This window comes from Bombina bombina, chromosome 2, assembly GCF_027579735.1.
Source record: "Bombina bombina isolate aBomBom1 chromosome 2, aBomBom1.pri, whole genome shotgun sequence".
Lineage (NCBI taxonomy): Eukaryota > Metazoa > Chordata > Amphibia > Anura > Bombinatoridae > Bombina > Bombina bombina.
This window is the reverse complement of record NC_069500.1, coordinates 208,197,428-208,217,999: the sequence shown is the minus strand read 5'-3', so window position 1 is coordinate 208,217,999 and position 20,572 is coordinate 208,197,428. Positions and strand designations below refer to the sequence as shown.

Sequence of the window (20,572 nt, the reverse complement as noted above, 5' to 3'; positions counted from 1 at the left end):
GAAATCGAGAGGAAATCCAAACTTTATCACCAGGGCGATATTTGGGAGCCTTTTTCCGTCGAAGATCCGAAAAGAACTTGTAACGTCTAGAAGTTACAGAAAGAATACGATGTATCTTCTGCCAATGTCGAGTTAATCTTCGGGCTGTAAGATCAGAAGCAGGATTCACTGTGGAGGAAGTATGCAAAGGGAACGTCCTAGGCTGATATCCGTAAGCTGCATGAAAAGGAGAAGTCTGAAGGGAGGAATTGTACCGGGCATTATGGGCCAATTCAGCCAAAGGAAGGTAAGAAGTCCAGTTAGAATGATAATGATCCACATAATGTCTAAGATATGTTTCAAGACACTGGTTTACTCTTTCAGTCTGACCATTCGATTGTGGGTGGTGAGAAGTAGAGAGAGATATAGTAGTACCAAAATGTTTACAAAGTGACCTCCAAAATCGAGAAACGAATTGTACCCCTCTATCTGAAACAATATCAAGAGGAAATCCATGGATTCTTACAATATGTAGAATAAAAAGTTCAGAGAGTCTTTTGGCAGATGGTAATCCTGGCAAGGGTACAAAATGAGCCGTCTTAGTGAACCTGTCGACCACCACCCAGATAGTATTGTTCCCAGTGGACAAGGGAAGATCGGTAATAAAGTCCATGGATACATGAGTCCAAGGCTGGTGAGGTATAGGCAATGGTTGGAGTAATCCTGAAGGAAGTTGGCGTGGAGTTTTGTTCATGGCACATTGTGTGCATACTGAGACGTAATCCTTCACATCTTGAGAGAGTGTAGGCCACCAGACATGTTGTTTGAGGTTTCGAGTGGTAATACTGATGCCAGGATGTCCAGAAAGGGGACTATCATGAGCCCAAAATAAAATCTTGGAACGAAGGCGTTCAGGAACAAAGAGTAAACCATTGGGAGGTTTACAGGACAAAGGAAGACGCTCTTGAGCGGACTGTAATTCTTGTAACCAAGAAGTTGTTAACTGGGCAATGACTTCATGAGGTTGGAGAATGGTACCAGACTCAGGAACTGGGGTATCTTGAAATTGTCTGGAAAGTGCGTCTGCTTTAATATTTTTTGAACCAGGTATGTAAGACAAATTATAGTGAAACCGAGAGAAGAATAAGGACCAGCGTGCTTGCCTGGAATTTAGTCGTTTGGCTGTTTGGAGATACAGAAGGTTCTTATGATCAGTAAGTATAGTAAATGGCAAAGAAGTACCTTCCAGCCAATGTCTCCATTCATCCAATGCCATCTTGATGGCAAGCAACTCTTTATTCCCTACGTCATAGTTAAATTCGGAAGGAGTGAATTTTTTAGAGAAAAAAGCAACAGGATGAATCCTTCCAGTCTCTGGTATTCGTTGAGACAGAACCGCTCCAGCAGCAACAGAGGAAGCATCCACCTCCAGAATAAATTGAAACTCAGGATTTGGATGACGAAGGATAGGAGCTGAGGAAAAAGCTTCTTTGAGAGATTCAAAAGCTTCTATAGCCTCAGACGGCCATACTTTACAGTTTTGTCCTTTTCTTGTGAGAGAAGTAAGAGGAGAAGTAATAGTAGCAAAATTCTTGATGAACTTTCTGTAATAATTGGCGAAGCCTAGGAAACGTTGTAAAGCCTTCAAAGAATCAGGTCTAGGCCAATCCAAAATGGCAGAAAGTTTAGTAGGGTCCATTTCGAATCCAGATGCCGATATTACATAACCCAGAAAGGGTATGATTTTTTGATGGAAAGAACATTTCTCCAGTTTAGCAAACAGATGGAATTCTCTTAGACGTTGAAGTACTTTCTTGACGTGGTGCACATGATCTTGGTGGTTCTGAGAAAAAATTAAGATGTCGTCCAGGTATATGATAACAAAAATATTCAAAAAATCACGAAAGATCTCATTTACAAAATGCTGGAAAACCGCCGGAGCATTGCATAGCCCAAAGGGCATGACCAAATATTCATAATGCCCAAATCGAGTGTTAAAGGCAGTCTTCCACTCATCTCCTTTGCGTATACGGATCAAGTTGTATGCACCACGTAGGTCGAGTTTGGTGAAAATGGTGGCTCCCTGAAGATAAGTAAAAAGTTCAGGAATAAGGGGCAGAGGATAACTGTTCTTGATGGTAATCTGATTCAATCCACGATAATCAATACAGGGTCTTAATCCGCCATCCTTTTTTCCCACAAAAAAGAAACCAGCCCCTACAGGGGAAGAGGAGGGTCGAATAAATCCTCTAGCCAGATTGTCTTTTATATATTCTTCCAGAGCCATGTTTTCTGGTTTAGAAAGTGGATATGTTTTGCCTCGAGGATAGGCAGCCCCAGGAAGGAGGTCAATGGGACAATCAAAAGGGCGATGAGGAGGAAGACGTTCCGCTTCTTTTTTGGAGAAGACATCCACAAAGTCATGGTAATGCATAGGTAAGGATTCCGGAGTTTCAACTGTGAGAGCAATAGTGAGTGGTAACTTAGTAATCTCTTGAAGACATTTAGTCTGGCATGTAGATCCCCAGGAAGTGAGTTCACCGAAAGTCCAAGAAAAAATGGGATTGTGAATCTGGAGCCAGGGTAATCCCAAGATAATGGGAAATTGCGGAGTGGGAATGACATCGAAACAAATTGTCTCAGAATGAAGTATTCCTACGGTGAGGATTAAGGGTTGAGTAGAAAACTGAATGTATCCAGAACCCAAAGGATCTCCACTGACCGTAGAGACTGAAATGGAATACTCCTTCTTTAGTAAGGGTATAGAATGAGTAGAAACAAATGTAGAGTCAATGAACACACCTCCAGCACCAGAATCAATTAGGGCTTGGGTATAGATCTTCTTTTGTCCAATTAGAAGAGTTACTGGAACAAAGAGTTTCTTGTATAGGGAATGACCACTATTTTGGCTTAACTCAGTTCCCTGGACTAGAGTTAAGCCCTGGCTTTTACTGGCCTAGTAGGACAATCCCTTAATAAATGTCCTTTAAGGCCACAGTACAGACATAAGCCAAGAGTCCGTCTTCTTAAGCGTTCAGTCTCAGTTAATTTTATACTTCCTACTTCCATGGGTTCAGCCTGATCAGTAGTAGGAGAGGCTGGAGTGACTGGACTAGAAAAACGAGGAGCTAAACGAAAAGGAGTTCGAGTGGCAGTCCTCTGTGTTCTATCCTTTTCTTGTTGGCGTTCACGAAACCTGGCGTCGAGACAGATACAGAGATTTATTAAGGCTTCTAAGGACTCTGGAAGTTCACGATACACCAATTCATCCTTGAGACGCTCAGAAAGTCCTTTACGGAAAGCGGCTCTGAGTGCTCCCTGATTCCAAGTGGTTTCAGAGGCAAGGGTGCGGAACTCAATTGCATATTGAGAGACTGGTTGATTTCCTTGACGTAAATCCAGGAGAGTTGCTTCAGCAGCGGATGACCTTCCAGGTTTATCGAATACGTTTGAGAATGTAGATAGAAATGTATCAACATCCAACAGTATAGGATCATTCTTTTCTAGCAAAGGTGACACCCAAGCCAAGGCTTTTCCTTTCATTAAGGAAATAAGAAACGTGATTCTAGAAGAGGCAGTAGCAAAGAGAGTAGGGCTATTTCGGAAATGAAGACGGCATTGATTCAAAAAGCCTCTACATTCTTCAGGATTCCCATCATATTTATCCGGAAGAGGAATCCTGGGACTTAGTTGTACCTGAGACTGATTGTTAGGAATCGGAGGAGGTAATGCCTCAATCGGATTTGGATTGGGATTAGGATTGGGAGGTGCGGTAGCAACCAAATTTTGTAATAGAGCAGTAATTTGATCAAGTTTAGTGTCCAGAGACTGCAAGTGAGTGGCATGAGAACCCAAGAGCTGTCCCTGGTGAGCCACGGCCATAGATAATTCAGTGGGGTCCATTTTTATGGCCCGTTTGTAATGTCAGCCGCTCTGGAATCAATCCGGGATGTAACCCAACTGCTAGCGTGAATTGAAAGCACACGCTAGCACACTGAGAAATATCCAGGACGTGACCCACTCAGGAAGCAGATTAGAAGATAACAAAAATGAATATTGTTCCAGAATGCAGGAAAGCCACAAAGGATAAAACGTCCCTTTAAGTAGTACAAAGAACAAAAAGGAAATGCTCTTACTTTGAAGCTTCTGAAAAAGGTCCTCTTTAGCAGGCTTGTAAAACAAAGGAAAAGTTCTCTTTTGCAGCTTGTAAAAGTATAATGTCCCTTTAAGCAGGTTTATAACAAACAGAAAGGCAAAGTTCTCTTTTGCAGCTTGTAAAAGTAAATGTCCCTTTTAAGCAGGTGTATAACAAACAGAAAGGCAAAGTTCTCTTTTGCAGCTTGTAAAAGTATAATGTCCCTTTAAGCAGGTTTATAACAAACAGAAAGGCAAAGTTCTCTTTTGCAGCTTGTAAAAGTAAATGTCCCTTTTAAGCAGGTGTATAACAAACAGAAAGGCAAAGTTCTCTTTTGCAGCTTGTAAAAGTAAATGTCCCTTTTAAGCAGGTGTATAACAAACAGAAAGGCAAAGTTCTCTTTTGCAGCTTGTAAAAGTAAAATGTCCCTTTAAGCAGGTCTTGTTTAACAAAGAATAGGTTTAAAGGTAAAGGCCAAAGCAAGGTCAGGCAGGCAGAAGTCGGCATCCAAATATCAGCAAAAGGTATAGGCAAAAGACAGGGTCAGGCAAGCAGAAGTCGGCATCCAAGTGTCAGCAAAAGGGTAATAGCTACAGGCAAGGTCAGGCAGGCAGAAGTCAATGTCCAAATATCAGCAAGTAGGGATTAGGCAAGAGGCTTGGTCAGGCAGGCAGAAGTCGGTACACAGAAGAATAAAACTGATATGGTACTCACAATCCAGGGAAACAAACAAACGGGCCCAGATTCAGATCTCCCGCCGAGATTTAAAGGGCAGGAGCGTAACCGTCATCAGAGGGGTGTGAGAGAAAGCGTCATGTTGCTAAGCAACATGACGTCAGAGACACAGAGGAGTTCCGGGAGCCGCGGCGACACGGCGATGAACGGAAGCGCTCATGACAGTATCACTGCAAATCTGCTGCTAAAAGAGTAATATCTCCTTAAGAAGACCAAAGTATTAAAAAAAATCCTCTGGACCAAACACACATAGTTAGTTTTGTTAGGGGGAGGTTCATTTTTGGGCAAACCTGTTATAAAACATTCTCATATAACACTGATTATCATGTTCTTATGGCTTTATCTGTTGATAAAATATATGAAATCTATTGCAAGTTACCATGACAACATTGGAACTCTTCATTATTATCTGTCTTTCAAGTGATTCTTTTTGCTTTGAACTGCAGTTGCTATGGTGTTATAAGGAAATAAGTACTTCCCAGCTCCCACCCGAAGAAAAGACTTGCATGTGCACATGCCTCAGTGCTAATAACCAGCAGTAATTACTAATAATATACATATTAAAACCAAGGGATGGTTTCAGTGAAAACACATGGGTATATAGTTCTACTGCTAATAGCAGTTGTGTTGGCTTGTGAAGTTTTATAGAAAATTCTGGCTCCAAGAACCTATCCCCATATGTTTTCAATGATGGAGCATCTATTTAAAAGATCAATTAAATACTTAAAGGGCCATTAAACACTAAATACATGCTAGATACAATGGTGCATTGAAAGAAAAGATTAGTCTGATAATAACATGTAGATGTATTTTTTAAAGTTGCATTTGCTGTTTAAATATTGACAAAATAAGTTTAAAGTTTTTGTGTCTAAAAAACAATGGGAGCTGCCATGTTGTAACTCAGGTTACCTTCTCTGCTGTAGCCAATTAGAGACAGGTATAAATAGGTCACTAGAGTGTGCAGCCAATGGCTGAGTGGAATATAACAGTGTTCTGCACTTCCATTTCTAACAGTAACTGAAAAGTTCCCAATTTTAGAATGGAATTACAGGAAACGGAAACAAAATAAATAATGAAAGTATATTACAGAGTTTTTTTATACATATGATTTATCATCTTATATTACTATTTCAAAGTGTTTAATGTCCCTTTAAGTACTGTAAAGCCACAAACTGTGTAGAATCTAAATGGACAAATAAACAATATATTTGGAGTCAACAATATCATATAATGTAATAATATAATAAAGGGATGGCCCAAGTTCCTAGAACATGTGAACCATAGATTAATATTTTACAAGCCTTAGGGGCCGTACATTTATAACTATTAAACAAACAAATAATATATTTGCTAAAAATGTCCAGGGGCACAGGGCTAGGTTTAGCTAAGGTTGAAGGGCACCCTCTGTCTGCTGTTATCTGCACAGCCGAGGATCCAGTAAAAACAAACTTTATTTAACCCCTTAATGACCGCAGCACTTTTCCATTTTCTGTCCGTTTGGGACCAAGGCTATTTTTACATTTTTGCGGTGTTTGTGTTTTGCTGTAATTTTCCTCTTACTCATTTACTGTACCCACACATATTATATACCGTTTTTCTCGCCATTAAATGGACTTTCTAAAGATACCATTATTTTTATCATATCTTATAATTTACTCTAATTTTTTTTATAAAATATGAGGAAAAAATGGAAAAAAACACACTTTTTCTAACTTTGACCCCAAAATCTGTTACACATCTACAACCACCAAAAAAATCCCATGCTAAATAGTTTCTAAATTTTGTTCTGAGTTTAGAAATACCCAATGTTTACATGTTCTTTGCTTTTTTTGCAAGTTATAGGTCCATAAATACAAGTAGCACTTTGATATTTCCAAACCACTTTTTTTCAAAATGGGTGCTAGTTACATTGGGACACTGATATCTTTCAGGAATCCTTGAATATCCCTTGACATGTATATATTTTTTTTTAGAAGACATCCCAAAGTATTGATCTAGGCCCATTTTGGTATATTTCATGCCACCATTTCACCGCCAAATGCGATCAAATAAAAAAAATTGTTCACTTTTTCACAAATTTTTTCACAAACTTTAGGTTTCTCACTGAAATCATTTACAAACAGCTTGTGCAATTATAGCATAAATGGTTGTAAATTCTTCTCTGGGATCCCCTTTGTTCATAAATAGCAGACATATATGGCTTTGGCGTTGCTTTTTGGTAATTAGAAGGCTGCTAAATGCCACTGCGCACCACACGTGTTTTATGCCCAGGAGTGAAGGGGTTAATTAGGGAGCATGTAGGGAGCTTGTATGGTTAATTTTAGCTTTAGTGTAGTGTAGTAGACAACCCCAAGTATTGTTTACATGTTCTTTGCTTTTTTTGCAAGTTATAGGTCCATAAATACAAGTAGCACTTTGATATTTCCAAACCACTTTTTTTCAAAATGGGTGCTAGTTACATTGGGACACTGATATCTTTCAGGAATCCCTGAATATCCATTGACATGTATATATTTTTTTTTAGAAGACATCCCAAAGTATTGATCTAGGCCCATTTTGGTATATTTCATGCCACCATTTCACCACCATATGCGATCAAATTTAAAAAAACGTTAAATTTTTCTCAATTTTAGGTTTCTCACTGAAATTATTTACAAACAGCTTGTGCAATTATGGCACAAATGGTTGTAAATGCTTCTCTGGGATCCCCTTTGTTCAGAAATAGCAGACATATATGACTTTGGCGTTGCTTTCTGGTAATTAGAAGGCCGCTAAATGCTGCTGCGCATCACACGTGTATTATGGCTAGCAGTGAAGGGGTTAATTAGGTAGTTTGTAGGGAGCTTGCAGGGTTAATTTTAGCTTTAGTGTAGAGATCAGCCTCCCACCTGACACATCCCACCCCCTGATCCCTCCCAAACAGCTCCCTTCCCTCCCCCACCCTACAATTGTCCCCGCCATCTTAAGTACTGGCAGAAAGTCTGCCAGTACTAAAATAAAAGGTTTTTTTAATTTGTTCTTTTTTTTTTTAAAGCATATTTACATATGCTGCTTTGTAGAATCCCCCCTTAGCCCCCAACCTCCCTGATCCACCCCCAAAACAGCTCTCTTACCCTCCCCCTCTGCATTATTGGGGGCCATCTTGGGTACTGGCAGCTGTCTGCAGTTTCAAGAAAAAAATGTTTTTTTTTTTTTTAAAAAAAATAGAAATTCTGTAGTGTAGCTTCCCCCCCCCCACCACAGACAAACCCCAACACCTTAATTGATTTATAAAAAAAAACTTTTATTCCCTTTTTTTTGCATTTTTTTGTTTAACTTTTTTTCTGTAGTGTAGCGGTTCCCACCCGCTCCCTCCCCGTGCACGTGCCCGCCCCCGCCCTTCCGTGCACGCGCGCGCGTCAGTGCGCGCCCTCGATCATCCACACCCACGATCCCGCCCCCCCCGCACGTCACCAAGGCCATCGATGGCCACCACCCGCCTCCCACCAGCCTCCCACCCACCAACGCGGTAAGCCAACAATCTCCGGTGCAGAGAGGGCCACAGAGTGGCTCTCTCTGCACCGGATGGCTTAAAAAGGTTATTGCAGGATGCCTCGATATCAAGGCATCACTGCAATAACCGGAAAGCAGCTGGAAGCGAGCAGGATCGCTTCCAGCTGCTTTCCAGACCGAGGACGTGCAGGGTACGTCCTTGGTCGTTAAGGGTATTTTTTTAGAGGACGTACCCTGCACGTCCTCGGTCGTTAAGGGGTTAATCAATTTAAAGGGACTCTAAACCCAATTTTTTTCTTTCATGATTCAGACAGAGCATGCAATTTTAAGCAACTTTCTAATTTACTCCTATTATCAATTTTTCTTCGTTTTCATGCTATGTTTATTTTAAAAGCAAGAATGTAAGCTTACAAGCTGGACCATTTTTGGTTTAGCACCTGGGTAGCGCTTGCTGATTGGTGGTTAAATGTAGCAAACCAATCAGCAAGTTCTACCCAGGTGCTGAACCAAAAATAGGCCAGCTTCTAACCTTACACTCCAGCTTTTTCAAATATAAATAGCAAGAGAACTAAGAAAAAAATGATAATAGGAATAAATTAGAAAGTTGCTTAAAATTGCATGCTCTATCTGAATCATGAAATAAAAAATTGGGTTTAGTATCCCTTTAAAAGCAGCATAGTCTATAAAAAGTTAACACAGTGGTAGCAGCAATACAAGTCTGAGGCGTTTCAGCTGCTCCCAGCCGTACTCACAAACTTATAGAATGCCTCTCTTTTGCTCCTAATTTATACAGCAAAGTCATTGCATTAATTAAAAACTTGTGTGCCACCTCTGAGATTTAGTTTGTCGTTTGTCTATGTCTATTCTCTCTCTATATATTACATCCATACATACTAATGTTATCTCGCTGTCTTATCTGGAGGCAACAACAATACTGAAAATGACAAAATGTACTCTGATAATCTAGATATATGTTTGCACAGTGTATACTAAGGAGCCGATTTAACAATGTGCGGGCGGACATGATCCGCTATAGCAATCATCGATAAATTTATAATTGCACAAGCATTCCTTGCGAAAAGCTTGTGCAATTCCGCCCCCTGCAGATTCGCGGCCAATCAGCCGCTAGCAGGGGGTGTCAATCATCCAGATCGTATCCAATCGGAATGATTGCTATCCGCCAACTCAGAAAAGGCGGATGAGTCAAGGAGCAGCAGTCTTATGACCACTGCTTCTTAACTTTTGTTTCTGGCGAGTCTGAAGGCTCGCACGGAAACGGCTGCATTCACAGCTTAATAATTCGGCCCTTAAATGTATATATCATACTCCAGTTTTTTATCAATATATATAATTTGGGGGGTCAGTAATAAATACTCCTATTTTTAAGAATATACCCTTGTACTAGCATCTGACCTGTCAGATTTTAAACTTTTTGACTATTTCTATTACTCACCCACCCTTGAGTAATTTATACTCTCCTTTTTTATTGCCAGAAGTTTATCAAATCAAATCTAGAATTAAGCCCTTTGGTTAATCAAATCAAATCAAATCTAGAATTAAGCCCTTTGGGTATTCTAGTCTGCAAATGGAATATCCAATATACTTCACTCTTATTTAACTGCTTATTGATACCCCTTTTTGGTTCATTCTAATTTTCTCAATAATGGTCCAAGAGAATGAATCTGTGTCTTCCTCTCGTGAAATTTAATAAAACATCTGGCAAGTGGAGGTATTTATTCTCCTCTTTTTCTGTTTGCATTAGAGACTGATGTGATGTTAGACAAGTGTTCTCTTATTCGGACCCTAATCTCATGTGACGTTTTTCCCACGTACTGTAGGTGACAGTGTTGGCACTCAATTAAATAAACTGCATGTGTGGTTCTGCAGTTTAAACATGTATCAAGACTAAAGGTTTCACCTTTTACTGTTGATACTATGGGGCTGATTTATCAAGGGCCGAACGGTCTCTGAGGCCACTGTTTCCGTGCGAGCCTTCAGGCTCACCTGAAACAGGAGTTATGAAGCAGCGGTCTTAAGACTGCTGTTACTTAACTGGTCCGCCGCCTCTGAGGCTGCGGAAATCAATCTGCCTGATCCTATATGATCTGGCTGATTGACACCCCCTGCTAGCAGCTGTGAATCTGCAGGGGGCAGCATTGGGAAAGCAGTTCACCAGAACTGCTTGTGCAATGTTAAATGCCGACATTCAGCGATGCTACAGCGTATCATGCCCGCCAAACAATGATAACTGGACCCCAAAGTTACTACCTATTTTTACAAATTTACACGCCTTACATTCTGAAAAAAAAATGTATTTATGTGTCTTTTCTTTCTAACCAGGATGATTTTTTATTGTCTTTTCTACATATAGTTGGGGATACCATGTTTCCTATGGTTTTCCCTTAACGATATGCAAAATGGCAACCCTGTTGTACTGCCCCCGCATCTGTTGCTAGGAAAATGTGTTTTTTTAAAATATTATTACACACTTGTCTATACTGCATTAAATATTGAGTAACACATGTGATGATGTTAGACTGATCTCTTTGTCTTACTGTTTGTGTATTATCCTGAATCAAATGTTCTCGTACCATTCTTGACACTGCATACTTGGCATCTTTAATCTTTTTTTTTTCTCTCTAAGAGAAGTAAGATGAGTGAGAATCTTCGAAATTACATATTAAAGGACCACCCAATACAATAGAATTGCATAATTAACATGGTATATAAATTAGGAGCAAAAGAGAGGCATACTATAAGACTATGAGTATGGCTGGGAGCAGCTGAAAAGTGTCAGACTTGTATTGCCACTACCACTCTGCTAACTTGTTAAGGACTATGGACTGTGAGCTGTGACAGGTGTACAGAGATAGAGAGGAGGTGTTGGAAGCAGCAGCGGTCTGCATTTATGGCGGAATCTCTCCCACACAATACCTATGAGGTGAGGGTTACTGTTCTTATGCCAAGCTGTAAATTTAGAGATATGTTATACCGCTATAGCCGTTTATGGTAACTAGACTACCTTTCTCGGTGTACATTTAACTCACTACGTTTCTAAGTGCTCTCCATATTGTGCCCATTCCTCTCCCGGATCTACATACAGGACTGATTTGGTCAATACAGGGAGTGTTGTTTTTTTTTTTACATTTATGTCATTTGAGTTGTAGTCACACAAAAGGACACATTTTTAGTTAGTTTTCCCGCTGTCATACAAACTATTGCGCACGTTGTTAGTTCTGCTTTTTTTTTTAGGGGCCACAATAATGAGTTCAGAGGGCTGCATTAAACTTTCAGGCTGCCAGTTGACCATCCCTGATATAATTATTGGAGGAATATCATTTAGGAATTAATATGTATGAATTGTGTTTGATTGGAAACTTATAATGACAGTGTAACTTTCTCTTCCATGCTTATATTACACTCAGTGCTCACTTTCTAGAAGCAGGAGAGTGTAAGGTGTTCAAGGGACATGAAACTTAAATTATTTCTTTCATAAATCAGACAAACATGGTTTTAAACAATGTCAGTCGTATAGAGTCAGTCCAGGATTAGGCCCAACTGCTAGGGTGCTACACACGCTAGCACACTGAGGAAAACCCAGGACGTGACCCACTCAGGAAAGAAAACAGTATGCAGAAATGGAAAGCAGTGTACTCACAAATGATGAAAAGCCACAGGAAGTAGTCCTTGATGACTAGAAAGGGAGAACAATGAACTGAAGCTGAAACACAGGCAGCGGATGTTCCGATAGGGTGGTCAAGTAAGGGAGAGATCAATGTCCCTTTAAGCAATTTAGGATAAGGCAACAGAGTGGTCAGGCAGGTAGAGGTCAATGTCCCTTTAAGCAATTTAGGATTAGGCAACAGAGTGGTCAGGCAAGCAGAGGTCAATGTCCCTTTAAGCAATTTAGGATTAGGCAACAGAGTGGTCAGGCAGGCAGAGGTCAGTGTCCCTTTTAGCAGTTCAGGATTCGGCAACAGAGTGGTCAGGCAGGCAGAGGTCGGTAACACAGAAGGCAAGCAGAAGAAGAGCATAACTCACAGATCCAAACAAAGCCGGGATGTAGGAAGTAAACCAGGCAAACGGGCACCAGAGAGCCGTCCCGCCGGATATTTGAAAGGGCCATGACGTCAAGTGGGGCGTGACAAGGAAGGCCGTATCACGTTACTAGGCAGCATGACGTGGTTAAGGAGGAAGCGAGGCGGCAATGATTGGATCATGACAAACGACTTTCAAATTTACCTCTGTTATCTAACTTGCATCATTCTCTTGGTATGCTTAGTTTAAAAGCATACCTAGGTAGGCTCATGAGCAGCATTAAACATAAAATCAGGTAATTACTTAACAATCATAGGCACTCAAAAAAATATAAATAAGTAAATAAAACATAGTGCAAACAGACAACAAGAGTTCAAATGAGCAACCAAAATCGGAATGGAATAAAGCCTTAATTGCTTGATTGCAGAGGATCACATTAAGACATTTGTGGAAGAAAGGGGATATAATGGTGAAGTATGTTAGGATCAATTTATCCAGCCCCAAAATGGAACGGTACTCACATTTAAAAGGACATAATACTCATATGCTAAATCACTTGAAACTGATGCAGTATAACTGTAAAAAGCTGACAGGAAAATATCACCTGAGCATCTCTATGTAAAAAAGGAAGATATTTTACCTCACAATTTCCTCAGCTCAGCAGAGTAAGTTCTGTGCAAAAAGTTATACTTCACCTGCTCCCAGCTGCAGGTAAAAAAAATAAAAAAATGAAGAAATGAACAGCAGCCAATCAGCATCAGCAGTGCTGAGGTCATGAACTCTTTTACTGTGATCTCATGAGATTTGACTTAAAGGGCCACTAAACCCCAAATCTTTCTTTCATGATTCAGATAGAACATACAAATTTAAACAACATTACAATTTACTTCTATTATTTATTTTGCTTCATTTTTTAGATATCCTTATTTGAAGAAAAAGCAATGCACATGGGTGAGCCAATCACATGAGGATTCTATGTGCAGCAACCAATCAGCAGCTACTGAGCATATCTAGATATGCTTTTCAGCAAAGAATATCAAGAGAATAAAACAAATTAGATAATAGAAGTAAATTAGAAAGATGTTTCAAAATGCATTCTCTTTCTAAATCATGAAAGAAAAAATGTGGGTATCATGGCCCTTTAACTCTCATGAGATTTCATAGTAAGCTTCCTTTACCTGATTGGTGAAATAATATGAGAGTTCACAAGGCTCATCCTTTCAGCTGTCCCAGGACAGACACACTAAAATGCTGCTTAGAAATCCTTTACAATGGGATGTGGCTACTGAGAAACTTTTGAGGTAAAATAGCTTACTTTTTTACATAGAGATGCTCAGGTGATATTTTCTAGTCAGCTTTTTACAGCTATACTGCATCACTTTCAAGTGTTTAAACATTTGGGTATTATGGCCCTTTAAGAGAGCTATAAGTAAACTCTTAGTAATGTTGCAGGTAGGTATAAAGCTCCATGGCTCTCAAGGATATTCCCAGGATACAAGGAATAAAATAAACTTTATTAAAAGCAAGGACAACTGAACAGACTATATTAGCCAGATAACCTCCAGGCGTATACAAAGCCATTATAAGTGAACATCTTCTTGGCTTTACAATTCATAAAACAGTAGCCCTTAAAGTTCTGACAGTAGGCAATACAAATGTCCGTAGGAGTACCAATATAATCCGATCCTCCGCCCGCATCTCTTACTGTAGTTAGCATATCGATGAAGAATCAGGCTTCCTACAATCGTTGCATGCCTCATGAGCTGGACGCCAAATGGGGCATGCAACGATAGGAAGAATCCGGATCCATTATCGATCTGTTCGATTACAATACAAGATGCAGGCGGAGGATCGGATATGTTTTCCATAACGCAATAATACGTTTTTAAAAAAAGAAGCATCATTGTAAAGTTTAAGGAATTAAAGTGCCCTTGTTTTTAAGATTATTTTTAGATACTAGGCACTTTACAATCACTTTAAGTAGATGAAACATATTTATGTGTTATACTGTTAATTTATAGTAAATATTTTACATTCCAATGTTCTGCACATATGTTCTATGTATTTATAAATAGATATTCCCATATATATCTGTATACACAAGAAAAAGAGGGACCATGCTCATAATACTAGTATCGATAAATTTCAATAATGTCCAGTGTCTGGAGTAGTCCTGCAAGGTAAGTGCAAGTCAGTTTCAATCAAACAGATCACAAGAGCGGAAAAATTTCCTTATATGTAGGAGTCATAAGTATCTGTTCAACTGCGTATACTCCTCCCTCCACAGAGACGAAACGATACGTGTCAGATCTTTGTATGCTACCTGATACAGAGTGTCTGTGTAAACCTTTTCTAATGATACATTAAAAAGCTACTGAGCAGTAAACAAGAAACAGACGGTCCACTCCTTTCTTTGCTGCATTTATATTTCTATATATATTTACATACCTATATATAATCATGTATATATATATATATATATATATATATATATATATATATATATATATAGGTATACATGATGGTATATTGATACAATATATATCTCTATGTAGATATATGTGTTTAAGTATAAATAGAAATATTCTGTTATGTGAAGAATATTGGCATATTCATATTTTCATGTTGGGTTAGTGCACTTGAGAATATGTGATCGGGTTTGTGCGCGAGCAAGGTGTTCGTTTTTTCCTACTTTTTTGCTCCATTGACTTATATGGGGGAATACGTTATCGTTGGTATCAAGAAAGACACCACCCATGGGGGGGGGGGGTGAGTTAAGGAGAGGCCTTCTCCTCTACTGGCAATAACCTCTGAAAGATAAAAGATCCAGAATACTGGGGCCAGAGCTGCAATAAAAATTAAATCTTCCTTAGCGAAGTCTAGAGAAAGTGATCTCAATTAAATGTATCATGAATGCTCCAGAATCTTAAAAATATTTAGCTGAATCTCTCAGATATTTCACCAGCTCTCAGTATTGCGACTGTCATGGTCGCCACATGGAAGTTCCCCCCTGTTTCCTTACTTTAAATACCTCTCCTTTCTCATCAGTTCCCTTGTACTCTCTTTATCATGTAAGCTACAAGCCCACCAGTCTGGTATATTACACGTTAACAAGGTGAACAACATTGGGAGGCAGCACTCAGGGACCTCTATCCTTTTATCGTATTTTGTAGGTGCCTGTTTGTAAATTGTACTATAGCAAAACACACCTATGTTCAAGTGCAGTAAAATATACTGGCGTTCACTTTATAAATGATAATACTAATAATTAAAAGTATTGGGTCAATGGTAACGTGACATTAAAGGGACATGATACTCAAATGTTGAAGCACGTGAAAGTGATACAGCATAGCTGTAAAGAGATGACTAGAAAATATCATCTGAATATCTTTTTTTTAAAAGAAGATATTTTACCTAATTTTTTTTTAGTATTCACAGACATTAAGCAGCCAGTCAGGATGCTTGTCCCAGGACAAGCTAGGTAGTGTGCATCTGTCATGTGTAGGCATAGTCATATTATTTTCCTATTCAGTTTAAAGGGACAGTCTACCATAGAATTGTTATTGTTTTAAAAGATAGATAATCCCTTTATTACCCTTTCCCCAGTTTTGCATAACCAACACAGTTATATTAATACACTTTTTACCTCTGTGATTACCTTGTATCTAGGAACCTTCTTCCAGCCCCCTGATCACATGACTGTGACTGTTTATTATCTATTGTCTTAAATTTAGCATTGTATTGTGCTAGATCTTAAATAACTTTCTGTGCCTGAACACAGTGTTATCTATATAGCCCACGTGTGCTTTCTGTCTCTTTGTGTTCAAAAGAGATTTAAAAAGCATGTGATAAGAGGCAGCCCTCAAAGGCTTAGAAATTAGCATATGAGCCTACCTATGTTTAGTTTAAACTAAGAATACCAAGAGAAAAAAGCAAATTTGATGATAAAAGTAAATTGGAAAGATGACTAAAATTAAAAGTCCTATCTGAATAATGAAAGTTGAATTTATACTAGACTGTCCCTTTAAGTAAATTCTATGAAATCTCATCACAGCAAAGGCAAAGCATTACCTCAGCACTGCTGTGCTGATGCTGATTGGCTATTGTTTTTTTCAACTTGCAGCTTAAAGGGACACTAAACCCCAAAATTTTCTTTCATGATTCATATAGAGAATACAATTTTAAACAACATTCCAATTTACTTCTATTATCTAATTTGCTTAATTCTTTAGATATCCTATGTTGAAGAAATAGCAATGCACATGGGTGAGCCAATCACACAAGGCATATATGTGCAGCCAAGCCACCAATCAGCATCAACTGAGTCTATCTAGATATGCGTTTCAGCAAAGAATAGCAAGAGAATGAAGCAAATTAGATAATAGAAGTATATAGGAAAGTTGTTTAAAATTGAATGTTCTTTCTAAATTATGAAAGTAGAAATTTGGGTTCCATGTCCCTTTAAGTAATTTACATAGACTTACTAAACAGAACATGCTTATACATTCAAACCAAGATTTCTGCTATTTCTGTAGTCAGATTTGTTCTTTGTGAAGCTATCAAGGTCTGTCCAAATAAGGAAGCAGTAGATTCACAGCATGAATTTCAACTTTCTCATGAACCAACATTCAGTTAAAACGTTGTCCTCATCCCTCTGTAGCCTAATGTTCTTTTAAGGTGGATTATTTGTGTACCTCTTTATGATAAGCAAAATTGTTATTTGCAATAGCAATGATGATACTGATTTAGGTTTTATTATTATTGGATATTTGTGCTCGCACAAAAACACCCGGGTAATAGTGACATAAAACTATAAGCAGGAACTGAAATAGATTTTCGTCTGTTTGATACACCTGTTTAATCATTTATAATGAAATAAACATAATCAGTGGTAAACCTTAAGGCAGTGCACAGTATCTTATCTTTCTTCCACTACACATGTGTGAACCACAGTGCATGTTCACACAGAGTTTTGATTAGCTTTGTATGGGTCCTTTTGTTCTGGGGACAGGGAAATCGGTGGAATCAGTGAGGGGAAAAAAAGTTAAAACTGTTCATATGACACAAAAAAAACCCCTAAAATCTGTCATTGCAAAATGAATGCCCAAAATAAGTGTCATTGAATTCAGCACCATTAAAACAGGTTACAAGATTTTTGACAGAAGTTGGTCAAATGAAAAGTGAAATGATCAGGATACTTAAAGCGACAGTAAACACAATTCTTTTACTGCAATTATTTGTCAATTGCCAAACTTAACCCACCATTTGCCTTATTTGTAGGAGCCAATCCGATTGTTCCATCTGCAGACAAGTCTAGCCACACTCATAATGTAAGTACAAAAATGTAAGTACAAAAAATATATGTTTATTTATAAGAGGATCATGTGTTGATAAAAGTTAAATTATTTCAATTCTAAAATACCTTTAATGCCTAAACAACGGTAATGTGTACAATGACAACATATTATATTTAATAAAATGGTGTAAATATACATTTAATTCCAACAATAGTCAATACAAAACTAAATTGATTTTACATTGTTTTGCTAATAAATAATTTCTGGTGCCCTAGGAATGTGCACTCCCATGTATTAGTAACAGTTATGTACTGGCTGGCTCCCAGTGTGTGTGCAGGAAATACAGAACAGATTCGGGGCATAATGCACAGTAGAGCACATTCATTGTCCAATGCAAAACACCAGAGTTAGTACCTTTGGTGCTTTCCTGAAGATCAGCCCTTGAGTTTTGTGTATGAGCGGTTAACTTAAAGGGAAATGAAACCCAAAATGTCTCTTTTATGATTCAGATAGAACATCCAGTTAGAAAGAATTTTCCAATTCAATTCTATTATTATTATTATTATTATACTTTATTTATGAAGCGCCATCATATTCCGCAGCGCTGTCCATGGATACAGATCATTTAAATAAAACAATAGTATAAAACTTCTAAGACTAAGAGACAGGACAGAATTTACAAACACATACAGGAGGAATCGAGGGCCCTATTCCCGTGGGAACTTACAATCTAGAAGGGTAGGAGGTTGAGAAACAGGAGGTTAGGACTGCAAGAGTGAGAAGGTTGTTAATGCAGAGTTAGAGGAGGGAAATGTTGTTAGGTAAAAGGAATATTATTGAGTTGGGTGGTAGGCTTCTCTGAACAGAAAAGTCTTCAGAGAGCATTTAAAGGAAGAAAGATTAGGGCAAAGCCTGACAGCACGAGGGAGACTGTTCCAGAGGGTAGGTGCTGCACGACAGAAGTCCTGCAGTCTAGCATGAGAGGAGGTGATAGTCGCAGAAGCAAGGAGCAGGTCATTGTTGGATCTTAGTGGGCGGGCTGGAGTATACTTGTTGATTAGAGAGGATAGGTAGAGGGGAGCGGAGTTGGTGAGTGCTTTGTATGCAAGGGTGAGAATTTTGAATTTAATTCTGCTGTGTATGGGGAGCCAATGAAGGGACTCACAGAGAGGTGCAGCAGATACAGAGCGGTGGGAAAGGTGGATCAGTCTGGCAGAGGCATTTAGGATGGATTGAAGAGGGGAGAGGTGGGAAAGAAGTTGGTTATTGTAGTAGTCAAGTCGGGAAATAACAAGGTAGTGTATTATTTGCTTTGTTGTGTTAGCGCACAGAAAAGGTTGAATCTTGGAAATGTTGCGTAGATGGTTGCGGCAGGATGTAGAAAGCGATTGGATATGGGGGGGTGAAGGATAGATTTGAGTCAAGTGTAACTCCGAGGCAGCGGACTTGGGGCAATGGGGAAATGGTGATGCCGTCAACAGGGATAGAGAAGTCACAGGTCGGCGTAGAGCTTGAGGGCGGGGAAAGAAGGAGCTCAGTCTTGGACATGTTAATCTTTAGGTGGTGAGAGGCCATCCAGGAAGAAATACCAGATAAGCAGTTGCTGACATGAGAAAGGACAGAGGGAGAGAGAGCAGGGGTGGAGAGGTAGATCTGGGTGTCATTAGCATAGAGGTGATATTTGAAGCCATAACTGTTGATAAGTTTACCCAGTGAAGAAGTATAAATGGAGAAGAGTAGAGGACCCGGAACAGATCCTTGAGGTACTCCAACAGACAGAGGCATTAGAGAGGAGGAGTCATTGGCAAATGACACCGAAAAAGACCTGTGAGAAAGATAAGAGTGAAACCAGGAAAGAGTAGTGCCACAGAGGCCAAAAGAGCTAAGGGTCTGTAGGAGGAGGGGGTGGTCAACTGTGTTGAAGGCAACTGAGAGGTCAAGTAGGATGAGTATGGAGTAGTGGCCTATATTTTTAGCAGAGAGAAGATCGTTCGTAACCCTGGTAAGGGCAGTCTCAGTTGAGTGTTTGGGGCAGAATCCGGATTGCAGGGGGTCAAGTAAGGAGTTGGCGGACAGGAAGTGGGTTAGGCAGTTATAAACTTGTTTTTCAAGGAGTTTTGATGTTAGTGGGAGCAGTGATATTGGGCGGTAGCTTTCAGGAGAATAAGGGTCAAGGGAGGTTTTTTTTGAGTATGGGAGTGACTATTGCATGTTTGAAAGAAAATGGGAATGAGCTGGTAGAAAGAGATAGGTTGAAGATGTGGGTAAGAGCAGAAATGAGGGTAGAAGATAGGGAGGGTATTAGATGGGAAGGTATAGGGTCGAGTGGGCAGGTAGTGAGGCGTGAGGAAGATAGAAAGGAGGAAACTTCATTCTAAGTGGCTGGATGGAGGATGCAGAGGGTGGCAGAGGGAGTGGCAGGGCCTGTTGATGGAGTATTGCAGGTTGGTGTTGGGATGTTGCTCCGGATAGAATTTGTTTTGTTTAAAAAGTAGTCTGCCAAGTCTTGAGCACTAAAGACAGATGAGGGGGGGGGAGCAGGAGGGTAGAGGAGAGAGTTAAAGGTGGAGAAGAGTCATTTAGGGTTTGAGGAAAGAGTAGATATAAGGGAGGAGAAGTAGGTTTGCTTGGCTAAGTGAAGGGCACAAGTGTATGAATGAAGCATAAACTTATAGTGTATGAAGTCAGGTTCAGAGTGATTTTTCCTCCAATTTATTTATTAACATATTTGCTTCAGATTCATGGTATCCTTTGTTGAAGGAGCAGCAATGTATTGCTGCTCCTGGGCCTACCTAGGTATGCTTTTCAACAAAGGATATTAAGAGAACTAAGCAAATTAGATGAGAAATAAATTGGAAAGTTCTTTAAGATTGCATGCTCTGTCTGAATCATAGAA

At 39.4% G+C, this 20,572-nt stretch overlaps 1 protein-coding gene across 1 annotated transcript in view; it reads right to left on the bottom strand.

Moving 5' to 3' along the window:
• The window catches only part of RASGRF2 (Ras protein specific guanine nucleotide releasing factor 2), a 1,049,304-nt gene that overhangs the window by 270,258 nt on the left and 758,474 nt on the right, over positions 1-20,572 (bottom strand).